At 38.3% G+C, this 17,269-nt stretch overlaps 1 pseudogene; it reads right to left on the reverse strand.

The window, feature by feature from the left end:
- Positions 1 to 4,328: 4,328 nt before the first annotated feature.
- LOC100060104 (Y-box-binding protein 1 pseudogene) lies at positions 4,329 to 5,644 on the reverse strand (annotated as a pseudogene).
- Between the last annotated feature and the right edge of the window lie 11,625 nt (positions 5,645 to 17,269).

Below are 17,269 nucleotides of genomic sequence, written 5' to 3' on the forward strand. Positions count from 1 at the left end.
CGTCTACACTTTTCCCTGGAATCTTCAGTAGAGACCAGAAACCCCAGAGAAAAGAAAGGAAACTCAGATGGAACAATTAAAAATGTTCTAAGCGAAGGGCTTGGAGAAGCTAACTCATTTTTTTTGGAAAAATCATTAGTACGCCAAGACAGAAAGTGTAATCCCTAAAATGCATCTGAATTATTAACTTAGTAGGATTAAAGAAAAAAATATTTATTTTGTTTCTCATTCAAATTTAGTAAATTACCCGTCAGATTACAAAGCAGGCTCCCGAACCTGAAGGAGTTGAGTGGATAAAAAGCTAGATGGGAGTGTGTGGGCTGTGTTTGAAAGGTTCTCTCAGCTGGCTAAATGTGCTGCTCCCCAGGGAAGGAGAGGACAGGAAGCCACAGCAACCCCGTGGCCCAGGATTTTCCCAAGTGTACAACACAGCTCAATGCGAATGACAGAGCGGGGCCGACAAGAAGCTGCAATTGCACCGATATATCTCATTGGTTCTTTTTTTCATTGAGATATAATTTACATACATTAAATTTACTCTTTTTGTGTACAGTTCTGTGACTTTTGCCAAATCTATATAGTCATATGACCATTCCCATAATAAAAAATATAGTACAGTTCCATCAATCCAAAATACTTCCCCAGACCCCCTTGTAGTCAACCACTCTTTCCTCCTCCCCAGCCTCTGGCAACCACTAATCTGTATTCTGTCCATATGTTTTACCCTTTTCAGATTGTCGGATCAATGGAATCATACAGCACACAGATTTTTTTTTTTTTTTTTTTTTTGGTGATTGGCACCTGAGCTAACATCTGTTGTCAATCTTCTTTTTTTTCTTCTTTCTCCCCAAAGCCCCCCAGGACATAGTTGTATATTCTACTTGGAGGTCCTTCTAGTTGTGCTATATGGGATGCCCCCTCAGTGTGGCTTGATGAGCAGTGCCATGTCCGCGCCCAAGATCTGAACTGGTGAAACCCTGGGCTGCTGAAGTGGAGCCCTCAAACTTAACCACTCAGCTGCCTGGCCGGCGCCAGGCACATAGCTTTTAAAGGCTGGCTTTTTTCACTTAGCATGAAGCTCTTGAAATTCATTCTGTTATTGCGCATATCAGGAGTTCATTTCTTTTTCTTGCTGAGGAGTATTCCATGGTATGGATGTACCACAGTCTGTATAACCATTCACCAGTTGAAGAACATTTGAGGTTTTTTTCAGTTCAGGGCAATCACAAATCAAGCTGTTATAAACATTTCCATAAAGATTTTGTGTGAACATAAGTTTTCACTTCACCCAGGTAAATACCTAGAAGTGTGATTGCTGGGTTGTATGGTAAACATAAGTTTCACTTTATGAGAAACTGCAAAACTGTTTCCCAAAGTGGCTGCATTGTTTTGCATTCTCCCCAGCGATGTATGAAAGTTCCAGTTGCCTTTGCATCCTCACCAGCAGTTGGTACTGTCAGGGTTTTTTGTTTTGTTTCGTTTTCTAATTTTAGCCATTAATAATAGGCGTGATATCTCATTGTGGTTTTAATTTGCATTTCCCTAATAACTAATGATGATGAGCATCTTTTCATGTGCTCATTCGCCATTGTGTATCTTCTTTGGTAAAGTGTTAAAATCTTTTGCCCATTTTTTAATTGGTTTGTTTGCTTGTTTTCTTATAATTGAATTTTGAGGCTTTGGAATATTCTGGATACAAGTCCTTTATCAGACATGTGACTAACAATATTTTTTCCCAGCCTGTGGCTTTTCTTTTTATTCTCTAAACTGTTGAACAAAGATCTTTTTAATTCAAGTTACACTAACTTATGATACAATTCATATAAGGTGTGTGGTTTGGGCTTGCTCTACTATGTTCATGACAAAGACTGGAAGAGTTGGTCAGCACAAGTGGCAGTGGCAAGTTGTTCTCTTTTGGGAGCACTGTCTTGCTCCCGTTACACCCTAAGAGGCAGCACACCCCCTGATACATAGTGGACACTCAACAAAGAGTTATTGAATGAATGATTGAACGAAGTATGGGGCCAACCTCGGGAGTGTAACGGGAGATAGAGGTGGAGAGGGAGGCAGGAGGCGGAACTTAATTACCAGGCTAAGAATTTTAAACCTTATCCTGTAGGCAGTTGGGAGACCCTGAAGGGTTTCAAACAAGGAAGTAATGAAATAGGATTTGCATGTTTTGAAATATCATACTGGAAGTAGCATAGAAAATGGATAAGAAGAAGAGTGACACTAGTAGTGAGACTAATGAGGAAATCACGGAAATTTTCCAAGTAAGAGATGATGAACAGCTGAAAACAGCAGAGACAGGCAGCAAGGGCAGACACAAGGGAGAGTGAATCAACGGGATTCATTTTGTCCCAACATGACATGAATTTGAAAACTTCTGACCAACTCATAGCATTATGAGAAAGAATGGAGGCCCAAATATGCATCATATAATTCTTCCTCCCAGACCCCATGAAAACTTAGACACACCGCCTCCTAATTATCCCCCCATTAGTCTTCACAGCCAAGTCGCCTTTCTAAAAAAGTGTCAACTTGCTTTTTCCACTTCCTCATCTTCATTTTACGCCTCTTGAACTTGATGTGTAAATAAATCAAAATTTACCTTGACTCAGAAGCCCAAGTATGTTCTGCTAGGATAACAATATTATTGAAATTAAGTAGGTAATTTAATGATCCATGTAGGATAGATTGAACACGAATAGATGAAACAAGAAATCCCCTCTTTTTACGCTGCCCAATCAAATCCTATAATCACTTCTCCCTGCCCTTATCGGCTTGCTCAACGATTGTTTAAATGCACACAAACCTTGACATTTGAAGTGTCAGGGCTCAGGGCACATGCGGTAGGGATGTTGCCTTGCAGATGTCAGCTCTCAGTGGACTCTAAGAAAGCAACAGAAAGTGTCAGGAAGTGGATATTGCTCATAAAATATCTTATGCTAGGACTGTAGGAAATCTTTAGGGGGACAATTATTGTATTTCCAATTTAAGTGTCTTTGAGCCAATGCCTTTGACACTAGTCTTTTTCTGCCAGCTGTTGAGACCTCGTTCACTATCAAGATAACAGCGAAGGAGTCTAGTCCTGGCTCTGCTATTCATAACTCTGAGAAGTTACTTAATCCCTCTGGCCCCAGTGTCCTCACCTACAGCTGGGATTAGAGTCGAACTAGATCATTGCTAAGGTTCCTGATTAAATGAGATTCTGGTTATAAACTTCGGAGGAAACACCCTAATTTATAACCATTGATCTTAGTGAATTGGGGCAATAAATGTCTCTCTAAAGATTTAAAAGAATGAATGCTCCTTTAATGTGCCAGTGGGGCAAATCAATACTTTTATTGATCCATTTACAACTAATCATCCAGAACAAAGAAAAAAAATCTGGTGTCTGTTAACAAAGTCACCATTTTAAATGTATATTTGTACATTTTAAATGTAAATGCATCCAAATGTATATTTGCCTGCCAGCCACAGCTAAACAGTTGCTACTTAAAAGCCAAACAAAAGAACACTATTTACTCTGAAATTCTCTTCAGCCATCATACCACCTCTATCACTTACTTAATAAAATTTCCAAAATCCCCTCTAAAAGAAACTTCAACACACACACACACACACATATACATACAACTGTTTTAGAACTTGGAGACATATAAACTATGTAACTTTTTTTCCTCACAATAATCTCCAATGAAGAATTGTTTTATAGGGTCTGTTAACTTTCCAGATTGTAGAGATATGATTTCTAGAGACATAATCATTAGAACAAAATCCCATTACAGCAACTCAGCTATAATTATGTAGATATAGATATCTAGATAGGTATAGTATATACAGATACAGTTGCGTAGACTTAGTAATAATAAGATTTCACCAGTCCTCGGCAGACAAAATCCAGGACCTGAACATTTATTTGACCTTAAAATGACATGGAGAAAAAAATTTAGTGTTATCAATGTCATACAGAGACATAAAACATTAAAAATTGTTATACATTCAAATCTGTTCACTTTTTTCTCCTTTATTATTTCCAGGTTTCCAAATTTCCTTTAAAAATTTTTCCCAACTTTAAAATTATATGTATATTCTACAAAATTTTCTTCTAATACTTTAATTTTTTAACTTTTTTTTTACAATTATTTAAGACCTTTATTAACAGGTGCTTGCAGTTTGTTGACTTTTTTGAAAAAATCAAGTTGTAAACTTTTATTGCAAATTAAAAATGAGGTTCTTAAAAATCTCAACTTGACTAGATATGAAACAATTTAAAAACCTTTGAAGGTGTATTGAGAAAAACCAGGCTTTTTTTAAAAAAAAAAAAAAAACACGTTTGTCATTACCAAAAAGAGACATCTTTAGGTAAAAATAATAAAAACCCCATGCTGCACAGATAATGCAGATAGTTCTCGTTATCTGGTCAACAGGCAAAAAGCAAGCACTTAAGGTCTTCAGCTCCAATCTTTTGTTCATTTCTTATTGCTGTAATTTCATATTCATTTCTTCTGCTTGGATGACTAAACCGGACGATGGTAGAGATGGTAAGCAGGCATTTACTCAGCCCCACCCTGCTCAGCCTGGGGAGCGGACGAATTCTCAACTGGTGGATCGGCTGCATTTGTCTCTTTGCCATCTTGTGGTTTAGGGTTTTCTGGGCGTCTGCGTCGGTAATTGAAGTTGCGGCGGTGCCAACGTTGAGGTGACTGCTGACCTTGGGTCTCATCTCCTTGATTTTCCTTATCTTCATTGCCAGCCTCTCTGGGCTGTCTTTGGCCAGGAGTGCCCCTGCGGAATCGTGGTCTATAACCCCGATACATATTCTGCCTCACTGGTCTACCTTGTTCTCCTGCACCCTGGTTGTCAGCACCCTCCATCACTTCTTGCATGGGAGGGTTGGAATACTGTGGTCGACGCCCATAGAGTCTCCGCATGTAGTAAGGTGGGAACCGTTGCCTGTGGTAGGGCCACCGCTGTTGGGCCTGGCCTTCGGGAGCGCTCTCCGATCCCTCATTCTTTTCCCCACTCTCACTATTCTGGTAATTCTGCTGGTAATTGCGTGGAGGACCCCTGCGACGTGGATAGCGTCTATAATGGTTACGGTCTGCTGCATATTTACTGCCTTGCACTGGAACTCCACCAGGGCCTGTAACATTTGCTGCCTCCGCACCCTTTTCTCCTTCAACAACATCAAACTCCACAGTCTTTCCATCTCCTACACTGCGAAGGTACTTCCTGGGGTTATTCTTCTTTACGGCAGTCTGCTGTACAAATACATCTTCCGTGGTGTCATTCCTGTTGATGAAACCATATCCGTTTCTTACATTGAACCATCTCACTGTTCCCAAAACCTTCGTTGCGATGACCTTCTTGTCCCCGCCGGCAGGCGCCGCCGATGTGAGGCCGCCCGGGCCGCCGCTCCCTGCGCCGCTGCTGGGGTGCCCGGCTTGGTGTCTGCAGCGCTGAGGCCGGGGGCGGCGGGAGGCCGCTGGGTCTCGGCCTCGCTGCTCACGGTTGCGGTGATGGCGACTGGGGCCGGCTGCGGCAGCTGCGGCTCCTCCCGGGGTGTGATGGTAACTAGGCCGGCGGCGGCAGTGGGGCTGCTCAGGGCTCTCTGGGGTCCGCTTTCCGCTCCCGCTACCGATCAAACTCTAACTTTTTTTTTAAGATTGGCACCTGAGCTAACAATTGTTGCCCATCTTTTTTTTTTTCTGCTTTTTCTCCCCAAATCCCCCCAGTACATAGTTGCATATTTTAGTTGTGGGCTCTTCTAGTTGTGGCATGTGGGATGCTGCCTCAGCATGGCCTGATGAGCAGTGCCATGTCCCCGCGCAGGATCAGAACAAGCGAAACCCTGGGCCACCAAGGCAGAGCACGCGAAATTAACCACTTGGTCACGGGGTCGGCCCCTAATTTCTTTTTTTACACTTAAATAATTGTATCTAGAGCTTATTTCTGTACATAATGTAAGAAAGAAGTATAACTTTTTTCCCATATGGAAATTGTTAGTATGCTAGCATTATTTATTAAGTAAATCACTGTTTCCCCACTGAATTGAAATATTACTTTTATGATGTATCAAGTTGCTGTATATTCTTTGGGCTATTTCTGAACTCTATCCATTGCAACTGAGCCAAATATATTTTTTGCAGTATTGCTTATATTTATAAGAACTAGAAAAAATTGGTAGAAGAGTGGATAAATAAATTATGGAACATCCGTATCACAGAATGTTATTTACCTAGGAAAAAGGATGAGTTTATAAATATTGGTCTGAACAGATAGCCATGCATACTATGCTTTCTTTTAATAAGCAATTTCCAGAGTAATGATTTGAGAGCCAGACCCCGCTATAATTGAATTTATTCGCCAGAAAAGTGTTTACATCAATCATTTCAGAGATTGATGATGGGGAAAAGAAAGAATATTAACTTTACAGATATCCGAATTGCTTAATTTGTTGAAATAAGCAAATGTGAACTTTTGTAATTTAAAAATCCAGTAACAAAATTTTTAAAAATCCTTGTTTGTCTATGTGTTACAGGCTTTCTTATTTATTTGCATCACTAAAATTAAGTAGAGGCACAAAACCCAGAGACAGCAGTTATTCTCAGGTGAACATGAGCCCACAGGAACAAATCACTAGACATCTGAGGTGAACTTCCTTAATTGACAAAGATTAAGCTAAATAGTATATACCATGCAAAGTAGAATTGAAGCAAGTGGATTGAGAATTTTAAATATGTGTTATATACAAGAAGATATTGAATTATGTTACAATCAAAAAGTAAGAATTAAAAGTCATAAGAAAACAAGCAGAAAAGTTAAATATGAAATACACAAAAACTGAAATAAGGAACATAATAGATAGAAAAAAATAACAGAAGAAGAAAATTAGAGGAAATTTACCAGCAGGCAACAGGAAAGGATGCAGACACATTAAAAGAAAAGCTAAGCTATTTGAGGGATAGACAGTACATCAGTGTCTAATAAGAGTCCCAGAAGGATGGAAGTTATTTTAATGAAAAGCAGGAAATATGTAGAGAAATGATGAAGATAAATACTAGAATTTTTTTTAAAAATTAACTCTCACCAATCAAAAGACAGAGATTCTAAGATCATATTTTAAAAATAAGATCAAAAAATATGTTGGCTATAAAAGAAACATTTAAAACAAAAAGACACAGAAACATTGAAAAATAAAAATGTAGAGGCACATATAAATTAAATATGAATCAAGAGAAAACTGAGGTAGCCATATTAATACTAAGAAAATACAATGTAAGGGAAAAAAAATCAGAAGAGAAAAAGGAGAGTAATATATACTGAAAACAAGGAGAAGGAAAAGAAGATATAACCACTAAAAACATAAACACACCTGACAATACAACCTTAAAATACATAAAGGAATAACTGACAGTACTGTAAGGAAGAATAGACAAATCAACAATTATAGTTGGAAATTTTAGCAGAGAACTCTCAGGAATTAATAGATGAAGCAAAAAGAAAATAGGAAGACATATGGAAGACTGGAATAGTAGAGTTACCAACTTCAAGCTATGAGATATATCAGAACTCTGCATTCAACAAACAGTAAAACGCATCTTTTTCTTTTTAAAAAAATTTTTTTTATTTGAGGTAACATTGGCTTATAACATTCTATAAATTTCAGGTGTCCACGATTATATTTTAATTTCTGTGTAGACTATGTCATGTTCACTACCCAAAGACTAATTACCATCCATCACAGTACCCATGTGCCCTTTTACTCCTTTTACCCTCCCCGCTTCCCCCTTCCCCTCTGGTAACCACTAATTTAATCTCTATATCTATGTGTTTCATTGTTGTTGTTATTGTTGTTGTTGTTTTTATCCTGCACTTATGAGTGAAATCATATGGTATTTGGCTTTCTCCATCTGACTTATTTCACTTAGCATGATACCCTCAAGCTCCATCCATGTTGTCACAAATGGCACAATTTCATTGTTTTTACGTCTTTATCCATTCATCCATTGATGGGCACTTAGGTTGTTTCCAAGTCTTGGAGAGATGAACATAGGGATGCAAATATCTCTTTGAATTGGTGTTTTCTGTTCTTTGGATAAATATCCAAGAATGGAATAGCTGGATCACATGGTAGTTCTGTTTTTAATTTTCTGAGCAATCTCCATACTGGTTTCCATAGTGGCTGCACCAGTTTCCATTCCCACCAGCAGTGGATGAGGGTTCTCTTTTCTCCACATCCTCTCCAACATTTGTTATTTCTTGTCTTGTTAATTATAGCCATTCTGACAGGCAGGAGGTGATATCTCATTGCAGTTTTTATTTGCATTTCCCTAATAATTAGTGATGTTGAATATCTTTTCATGTGCCTGTTAGCCATCTGTATATGTTGTTTGGAAAAATATCTGTTCAAATCCCTTGCCCATTTTTTAATTGGGTTGTCTGTTTTTTTGTTGTTGAGTTATATGAGTTCTTTATATATTTTGGATATTAACCCCTTATCAGATATATGATTTGCAAATATCTTTTCCCAATTGTTAGGTCATCTTTTCGTTTTGTTGATAGTTTCCTTTGCCTTGCAGCAGCTTTTTAGTTTGCTGTAGTCCTATTCATTTATTTTTTCTTTTGTTTCCCTTGCTTGAGGAGACATGGTATTCAAAAAGATACTGCTAGGGGGCTGGCCCCATGGTGTAGTGGTTAAACTTTGGCACACTCTGCTTTGATGGCCCGGATTCACAGGTTTGGATCCCAGGCAGGGACCTAACCCACTCATCAGCCATGCTGTGGTGATAATTCACATATAAAGTGGAGTAAGATTATTAGCTCAGGGCTAATCTTCCTCAACCAAAACAAGAGGAAGATTACCAACAGATGTTGGCTCAGGGCTAATCTTCCTCAGCAAAAATAAATTAAAAGAAAAAAAAAGATACTACTAAGACCAATGTCAAAGAGCACACTGCCTATGTTTCCTTCTAGGAGTTTTATGGTTTCAGGTCTTACATTCAAGTCTTTAATCCATTTTGAATTAATTTTTGTGCATGGTATAAGATAATGGTCTACTTTCATTCTTTTGCATGTGGCTGCCCAGTTTTCCTAACACCATTTATTGGAGAAACTTTCTTTTCTCCATTGCATGTTCCTGGCTCCTGTGTCAAAAATTAGCTGTCCAAGGGGTTGGCCCCATAGCCTAGTGATTAAGTTCAGCATGCTCCCCTCCAGTGGCCTAGGTTCAGTTCCCTGGTGTGGACCTACACCACTCATTGGTGACCATGCTCTGGTAGCAACCCACACACAAAATAGAGGAAGATTGGCACAGATGTTAGCTCAGGGTGAATCTCCCTTGGCAAAAAATATATATATATTAGCTGTCCATGGATGTATGGGTTTATTTCTGGGCTCTCAGTTCTGTTCCATTGATCTGTGAGTCTGTTTTCCTGCCAGTACCATGCTGTTTTGATTACTATAGCTTTGTAGTATATTTTGAAATCAGGGAATGTGATTCCTCCAGCTTTGTTCTTTTTTCTCAGGATTGCTTTAGCAATTCGGAGTCTCGTGTTTTTCCACATAAATTTTAGAATTATTCATTCTATTTCTGAGAAAAATGTCACTGGGACTTTGATAGGAATTGCACTGAATCTGTATATTGCTTTAGGAAGTATAGACATTTTAACAATGTTAATTCTTCCAATCCTTGAGCATGGAATATCTTTTCATTTCTTTGTGTCTTCCTTGATTTCTTTCAACAATATTTTATAATTTGCAGTGCACAGGACTTTCACCTCCTTTGTTAAATTTATTTCTAGGTATTTTATTCTTTTTTTTTTTTTTTTTTGAGGAAGATTATCCCTGAGCTAACATCTGCTGCCAATCCTCCTCTTTTTGCTGAGGAAGACTGGCCCCGAGCTAACATCCGTGCCCATCTTCCTCCACTTTATATGTGGGATGCCTACCACAGCACGGCTTGCCAAGCGGTGCCATGTCTGCACCCCAGATCTGAACCGGTGAACCCCAAGCTGCTGAAGAGGAACTCGAGAACTTAATTGCTGCGCCACCAGGCCGGCCCCAATGGGATTGTATTCTTAATTTATCTTTCTGCTATTTCACTGTTAGTGTTTAGAAATGAAACTGACTTTCGTGTGTTGATTTTGTGCCCTGAAACTTTACTGTATTCATTTACTATTTCTAATAGTTTTTGGCAGATTGTTTGGGATTTTCTATATATAGAAACATGTCATCTGCGGGCCAGCCCAGTGGCTCAGAGGTTAAGTTTGGTGGCCCGGGGTTTGCCGGTTCGGATCCCAGGTATGGACCTACACGCCACTTGTCAAGCCATGCTGTGGCAGGCATCCCACATATAAAGCAGAGGAAGATGAGCACAGATGTTAGATCAGGGCCAGTCTTCATCAGCAAAAAGAGGAAGATTGGCGGCAGATGTTAGCTCAGGGCTAATCTTCCTCAAAAAAAAAATCACGACATCTGCAAACAGTGACAGTTTTAGTTTTTCCTTTCCAACTTGGATCCATTTTATTTCTTTTCCTTGACCAATTGCTGTAGCCAGGATTCCAATACTATGTTAAATAAGAGTGGCAAAAGTGGGCATCCTCGTCTTTTTCCTGTTCTTAGAGGGATAGATTTCAGTTTTTCACCATTGAGTATGATGTTAGCTGGAAACACGTCCTTTTCATGTCCATGTGGAATATTTACCAAAAAAGGCCATTTGTTAGACCATAAATATGGCCTCAATAATTCTGTCTACTGCCATAATAAAGTTAGAAATCAAAAACAATATAGTTTCTCAAAAATACTATTTGTAGTGAAACCAAAAAGCATATTATAATACTATGTTTTGTAACTAAATAGCATTTTAAATAACACGATTTTTAAAAAACTAAATATTTAAAATTTAATAACAGAGCACTATATGTCGAATTGTGGTGAATACAGCAAAAGAAGTGCTAGAGGGAAATCTATATTTTTAAACACATTTATAAGAAAATGAGAAAGATTATAGGAAAATGAGATAAGAATTCAACTCAAAATATTGGGGAAAGCATAGTAGAAAAAATTCAAAAGAGCAAAAAGGAAGGAAATTATACTAAAGATAAGGGCAGAAATCAATGAAATGGAGAACAAAAATAAGAGAAACTTAACAAAACTAAAGGTCATTTTCTTCTAAGATTAGTAACACAGCAAACCTCTTGCAGGATTGATGAAGGAAAAAGAATATTCAAATGAAGAAAATATTAGAACTGAAAAGGATAGTTAACTGTAAACATTATAGATTGGAAAATAATAATAAAAGAGTATTATGAACAACTATACACTAATAAATTTTAGACCAAAATGAAATGGATAAATTCTGAGGGAAAAAAATGACAAAACTGGTGTAAGAAAAAGTAGAAAATTTGAATAAGCCAATAAATAGTAAAGAAATTGATGAGATAATTAAAAACCTTCCCTCACAAAAAGAATGTACCCTAAATTATTTACAGATAAAGTTTACCAAACTTGGTACAGTTGTTCCTAAATTATATAAGTTGTAGCAGAAAATTGAAAAAAAAGTGACAGCTTCCTGGTTCATTTTATGAGACCAGTATAATCTTAATTTCAATATGAGATAAAGACATGAAAAGAAAATTATAGGCCTCTTTCACTTATGAATGTAGTTGTAAAAATATTAAAACAATAGCTAATGGAATCCTAATCAAATATGGTTTATTCCAAGAATACTAGGATGGTTCATTATATGAAAATCTATCAAATTAATTCGCCTCATTAATAGGCAACAAGAGGCAAATTGCATTATCTCAAATGATGCAAGGAGAAGCTTCTGATAAAATTCACCACTCATGCTTTTTTTAAGTCCTAGAAAACTAGGAATAGAAGGAAACTTTCTTAACTTTGTAAAGGTCATATACCAAAGCCTTCAGTAAACATTATATTGAAGAGAGAAATTTTAGATGCATTAAGACAAAAGCAAGATAAGGATGCCGACTATCACTATGTCTGTCGAAGATTACAGTGGAGATCCTGCCCAACTTTACAAGAACAAAAAAGAGGGGTACAAATGAAAAGAGAAGATATAAAAAATAGCATTATTTACAGATGATATCATCGTCTATGTAGAAAAACTAACAGAACAATCAACCGAACCATTAGAACTAATTAGAGAGCTCAGCAAAGTTATAGTATAAAAATGTAATTTATATACATTGATAGCATTGTTCTACACCAGGAATTCAAAAACTAAGACCCTGTGGGCCCGATCCCCCCAAGGCCTGTTTTTATAAGGCTCCATACGCTAAGAAGGATTTTTATAGTTTTAAAAGTTTGTGAAAAACTAAAGAGCATTCAACAGAGATCTTATGTGACTACAAAGCCTAAAATATTTACTATCTGACCCTTTACAGATAAAGTGTGCCTCTCTCTGGTCTAAACCAATGACAACCAACTAGAAGACCTCACTTTTAAAAATAGAGTACTATTCACAATAGCAACAAAAATCATAAAATATCTAAGAAGAAACTAAATCAAGAATCCACAAGTCCTCTGCAGAAAAAATTTTTTAACTCTAATAAGGAGTGTATACAATGATCTGAATTAATGGGAAGATATTCCATGTGCTTGGATGGATTGCCTGAATTTGCCCCAAATTAATCTACAAATTCAGTGCAATTCCAATGGGGCTTTTTAAGGAATTCAATAAACTTATTCAGAAATTTTTATGGAAGAAGTGTCCACAAAAATAGCTCAGTGGATTTATAAAAGATGGAAAGGGGGCTGCTCTAGTATGTATTAAGATATATTTAAATGTGATGATGAAAGCCGTGTGATAATGTATGCATGAACAGACAAACCGATCAATGGAACAGAATTAGAGACTTCAGAGATAGACTCACACATATGTGGGAACTTAACATATGATTAAGGTGGCACCACAAATCAATGGGGGAAAAGTCTGATTGCTCAGTAGATGCCTAGGGAAAACTTGCTCACTCTAGGGAGAAAAAGCCCACCATACAGCACAAATGAAAGTGGACTCAAGATAATTACCAACCTAGGTATAAAAAGTAAAACTGTAAAGTCAACAGAGGAAAATATGGGAGAAAATCTTTGTGACCTAGAAGCAGAGGGCTTCTTAAAGAAAACTTCAAAAACATGAGCTATCAGGCAACAACAACAACAAAATCAACTTAATTACATCAAAATTAGGCATATCTGCTGAACAAAAGACACTACAGACAAAGCCAAAAGAAAGGTAAAATGGGAGAAGATACTTGCAATGTCTAAAACCAACAAAGGATAAATATCTGTGTATGTGCGTGAGACGATACAAGAGGGGAATGTGGAAAAAAGGGAAGAATTAGATAATAAAACAAGAGCTAGGCCTACCACAAACCGCTGGTGAAAACGTGACGTGAACCGAGAGTTATAATTAACCTCACTCTCTGCATCTGAGGTCCGTGGAGAAAAAACATATTTCACCAAATCTGAGACACTTTTTGATTGTAAGATGTCCCATTATTTTATGTCATTAAGAAAGGAAAACTACCAAATAAACCATAACACAATGCTTTCTTATCACGCAAAATTTTATTTTCTACCTTTGCAAGTGCTTTTCCACTAACTTGGAGAGTTGTTTTATTTATTTATTTATTTATTTATTTATTTATTTTGAGAGACATTAGCCCTGAGCTAACTGCTGCCAATCCTCCTCTTTTTGCTGAGGAAGACTGGCCCTGAGCTAACATCCATGCCTATCTTCCTCTACTTTATACGTGGGACGCCTACCACAGCATGGCTTGCCAAGCAGTGCCATGTCCACACCTGAGATCTGAACCAGCGAACCCTGGGCCGCTGAAGTGGAACATGTGAACTTAACCGCTGCACCACCAGGCTGGCCATGGAAAGTTTTTTAATATTATCTTTGTCATATATAAAAAGAAAGAAATATTAGTAAAATAAGTTGGTTAAAGTAGTCCTAAAACATTGTTATATTCAGAATCCAACTCTTCTGGATTACTTTTTAATTCAGACTCATCAATGCTCAAGCCGTTGCATGCAGTTCCATCCTCATCAAGAATGTTAGTGATGCAAATTTTCTTCTAAGAGGAACCAAATGAAATTGCTGACATTTGACTGTGACCAAAAAATGGAAATTTCATATGTCTCAACCTAATAAATGAGTGCTCCTTTATCTCCAGCATTTTCTTCCAAGCGTCTGATATCCATTCTGCAAGTTTTGATGCTAGCACTCTCTCGTTGTCCCCAAAAGATACCAAAGGAAGGTTTTCGTTAGACAATGATCAGGATATTACTTTTTACAGTGGTTCTTAAATACCTTTTGGAATGGAAACATCAAGAGATTGTAGTTGTCCAGTCATGTCACCAAGAACAATATCCAAGGTCATCCATGCACAGGCAAGGAAAACTCTGTCACAACCACCAGCTGGCCAAGAATGATTGAAAGATGTCCTATGGATTATGAGTGGGGTTCTAACTTTAGACATGTTGAAATGGAGGAGATCCATCTTAGAGTTGATGAATAGTAAAGTATTAATAATCAACAAATAGAAATAAATAGATAATATGGATGAATAATAATAAATTTTTAAAGCATTCAGTAGAAGTTTTAAGCATGGTGGATGCTGTCAGTGCTCACCCATTACCCCCTGCACTCCACTTTCCAGCACATCTCTTGCTGTACCCTACACCCAGTCTGTGCCTGCTCACGGGGCAGGGCAAAGATTGTGGGGAGATAATAACCCTGGGAGCAGCTTTCAGCCAAAGATGGATGAGAGTTAGAGGACAAATACCTCAGCTTTCTCGCCCTTCAAGGCAGTGACTCTGAGGCTGGTTCTTTATCATCTCCCAGAGATCCCAGGGGGCTTGAGGTCCTGCTGCCCAAAGCAGTACCTGCTCAGACTCACCCTAGAGTGGCTTCCTCCTCTTCCCTCTATCCCTTCTGCACTCTCTAACTGATGCTTCCTGAGATGTCCCCCCAAATAAACTACTTGCACTCAAATCCTAGTTTTAGTGTCTGCTTCTAGGGAGGGGCAACCTAAGACAGTGAGCAAATCTCATTCAAGAACCTCGTAGGGTTCAGCCACCATCTGACACAAAATGTTCATGAGCATAGCCTCCCCTCCCCCCACAAAGAGATCTCTTTCCTGGGATTTGAACCTGAAAGTTGCCTCCTCCTGTGTTCTCCCTGCAGTCCATGCCCATTCTCCCCTTTGACTTCTCAGCTTCACCCCTCCCCTTCCCATTCCACCACTCCACCTTCCCATCCCTCCTCTTTATAAACACAACTCTGCTTCTTTTCCCTCTAGTAACTCCAAGAACTGCATTGTGGGATGCAATGAGCAGAAAATTCTCTATACAGAGCCTGACCCCCTGTGGTGGAGAAGAAGTGTGTTCACAATATTAAATTAAATATTTAATATAATTAAATAATATTAAATGAACAAGTAATTTTACTCCTAAGACACTCATGTTTAATGGTCAACATACATCAGAGATGTTCAGAATGTCTCCAAAGGCAGGAAAAGTTTGCAAGTAACCTGCTAGCAAGCAAATCTCCTTAAGTGGTCAAGTAGAATTATCAGAAGGTATGGAGATACAAAGACGTCGAAAAGCAGTGGAGAGATATAGCAATGGACAACAACCATATGTAAAGATGTTCAGCATCACTAAAAATTCAGGAAAGGCACATCAAACCTAATGAGGTGTGGTATTAGTCATCTCAGACTGCCATATCAAAATACCACTGACTGAGCGGCTTATCAGCAATATTTATTTCTCACAGTTCTGGAGGCTGGAAGTCCAAGATCAGGATGCCAGCATGGTCAGGCTCTGTGAGGGCCCTTTTCCAGGTTGTTGACGGCTGCCTTCTTTATCCTCACATGATGGAAACAGCAAGCTAGCTCTCTGGTCTCTTCCTATAAAGGACAGTAATCCCATTCATGAGGGCTCCACCCTCATGACCCGATTACCTTCCAAAGCCCCATCTCCAAATACTAGCACATTGGGATTCGAATTTCAACATGTGCATTTGGGAGGAACAGAAACACTCAGTCCGTAGCAGGTATCACCTCAAACCCCCTAGGGCAGCTACTATGAAAAAAACAGAAAATGGTAAATGTTGGCAAGGACATGGAGAAATTGGAACCCTCGTGCACTGTTGGTATGAGTCTAAGATGGTGTAGTTGCTATGGAAAACAGTATGATGGTTCCTCAAAAAAGTAAAAATAGAACTACCTTATGATCCAGCAATCCCACTTCTGGGTACCCAAAAGAACTGAAAACAGGAACTAGAAACAGATACTCGTATACTCATGTTCATAGCAGTATTATTCACAACAGCTAAAATGTGAAAGCAAGACAAATGTCCATCAAGGGAGGAATGGATAAATGAAATGTAGTGTATCCACACAGTGGAATATTATTCAGCCATAAAAAGGACAGAAATCCTATTACATGCTACAACGTGGATGAAGCTTGAGGACATTATACTAAGTGAAATAGCCAATACAGAGGGACAAATACTGCATGATCCCACTTACACGAGGCATCTAAAATAGCCAAACCCAGAGAAACAGAGAGCAGAATGGTTGCCAGGGGCTGAGAGGAGGGGGAAGCAGGGAGCTGCTATTTAATGGGTACAGAGCTTCAGGTTTGCAAGATGAAAACTTCTGAAGACTGCAGAACAGTGTGATATACTTAACACTACTGAACCGTACCCTTAAAAACGGTTAAGACGGTAAATTTTATGTTATATGTATTTTACCACAATTAAAAATAAAACTAAAAAATGCAATGACACCTTTTGAACTGAAAGAAAAGGACCTGAAAAGTTAAAATATTTCTTACCCTCTTTTCTGCAATTCTGCCTTAATATTGATAAACAGGAAATGTAGTCAGTGAGCCCCTGAGACACTCTGTGCAAGCTCTGCCCCAGCCCTGGGTCTCGGTCTAAAGCAGTAAGAAAGCTCAGAGAGCACAGAAGCTCTTCCGAGCAGAGACTATTTCTTCTGCCTGCTTCGTGCTCCCTGCAGCCCTGATCATTTATACACACTTGGGGTTAATAAAGGTAACAGGGGCTATTTTGCTTTTTCTTCTACTAGAAGAGGAATAACTCACAGAAAGAGCGACTCTGGCAAACACATTTGGTTAGAAAGCTCTTATTAAAATACAAAATTAAAGCAAATATCTTTTTTGTTGTAATGATCCAGTAATATAAAAGGCCACAAAATTAAAAGCA

Source organism: Equus caballus, chromosome 8, assembly GCF_041296265.1.
Source record: "Equus caballus isolate H_3958 breed thoroughbred chromosome 8, TB-T2T, whole genome shotgun sequence".
In the NCBI taxonomy this organism is placed as follows: Eukaryota; Metazoa; Chordata; class Mammalia; order Perissodactyla; family Equidae; genus Equus; species Equus caballus.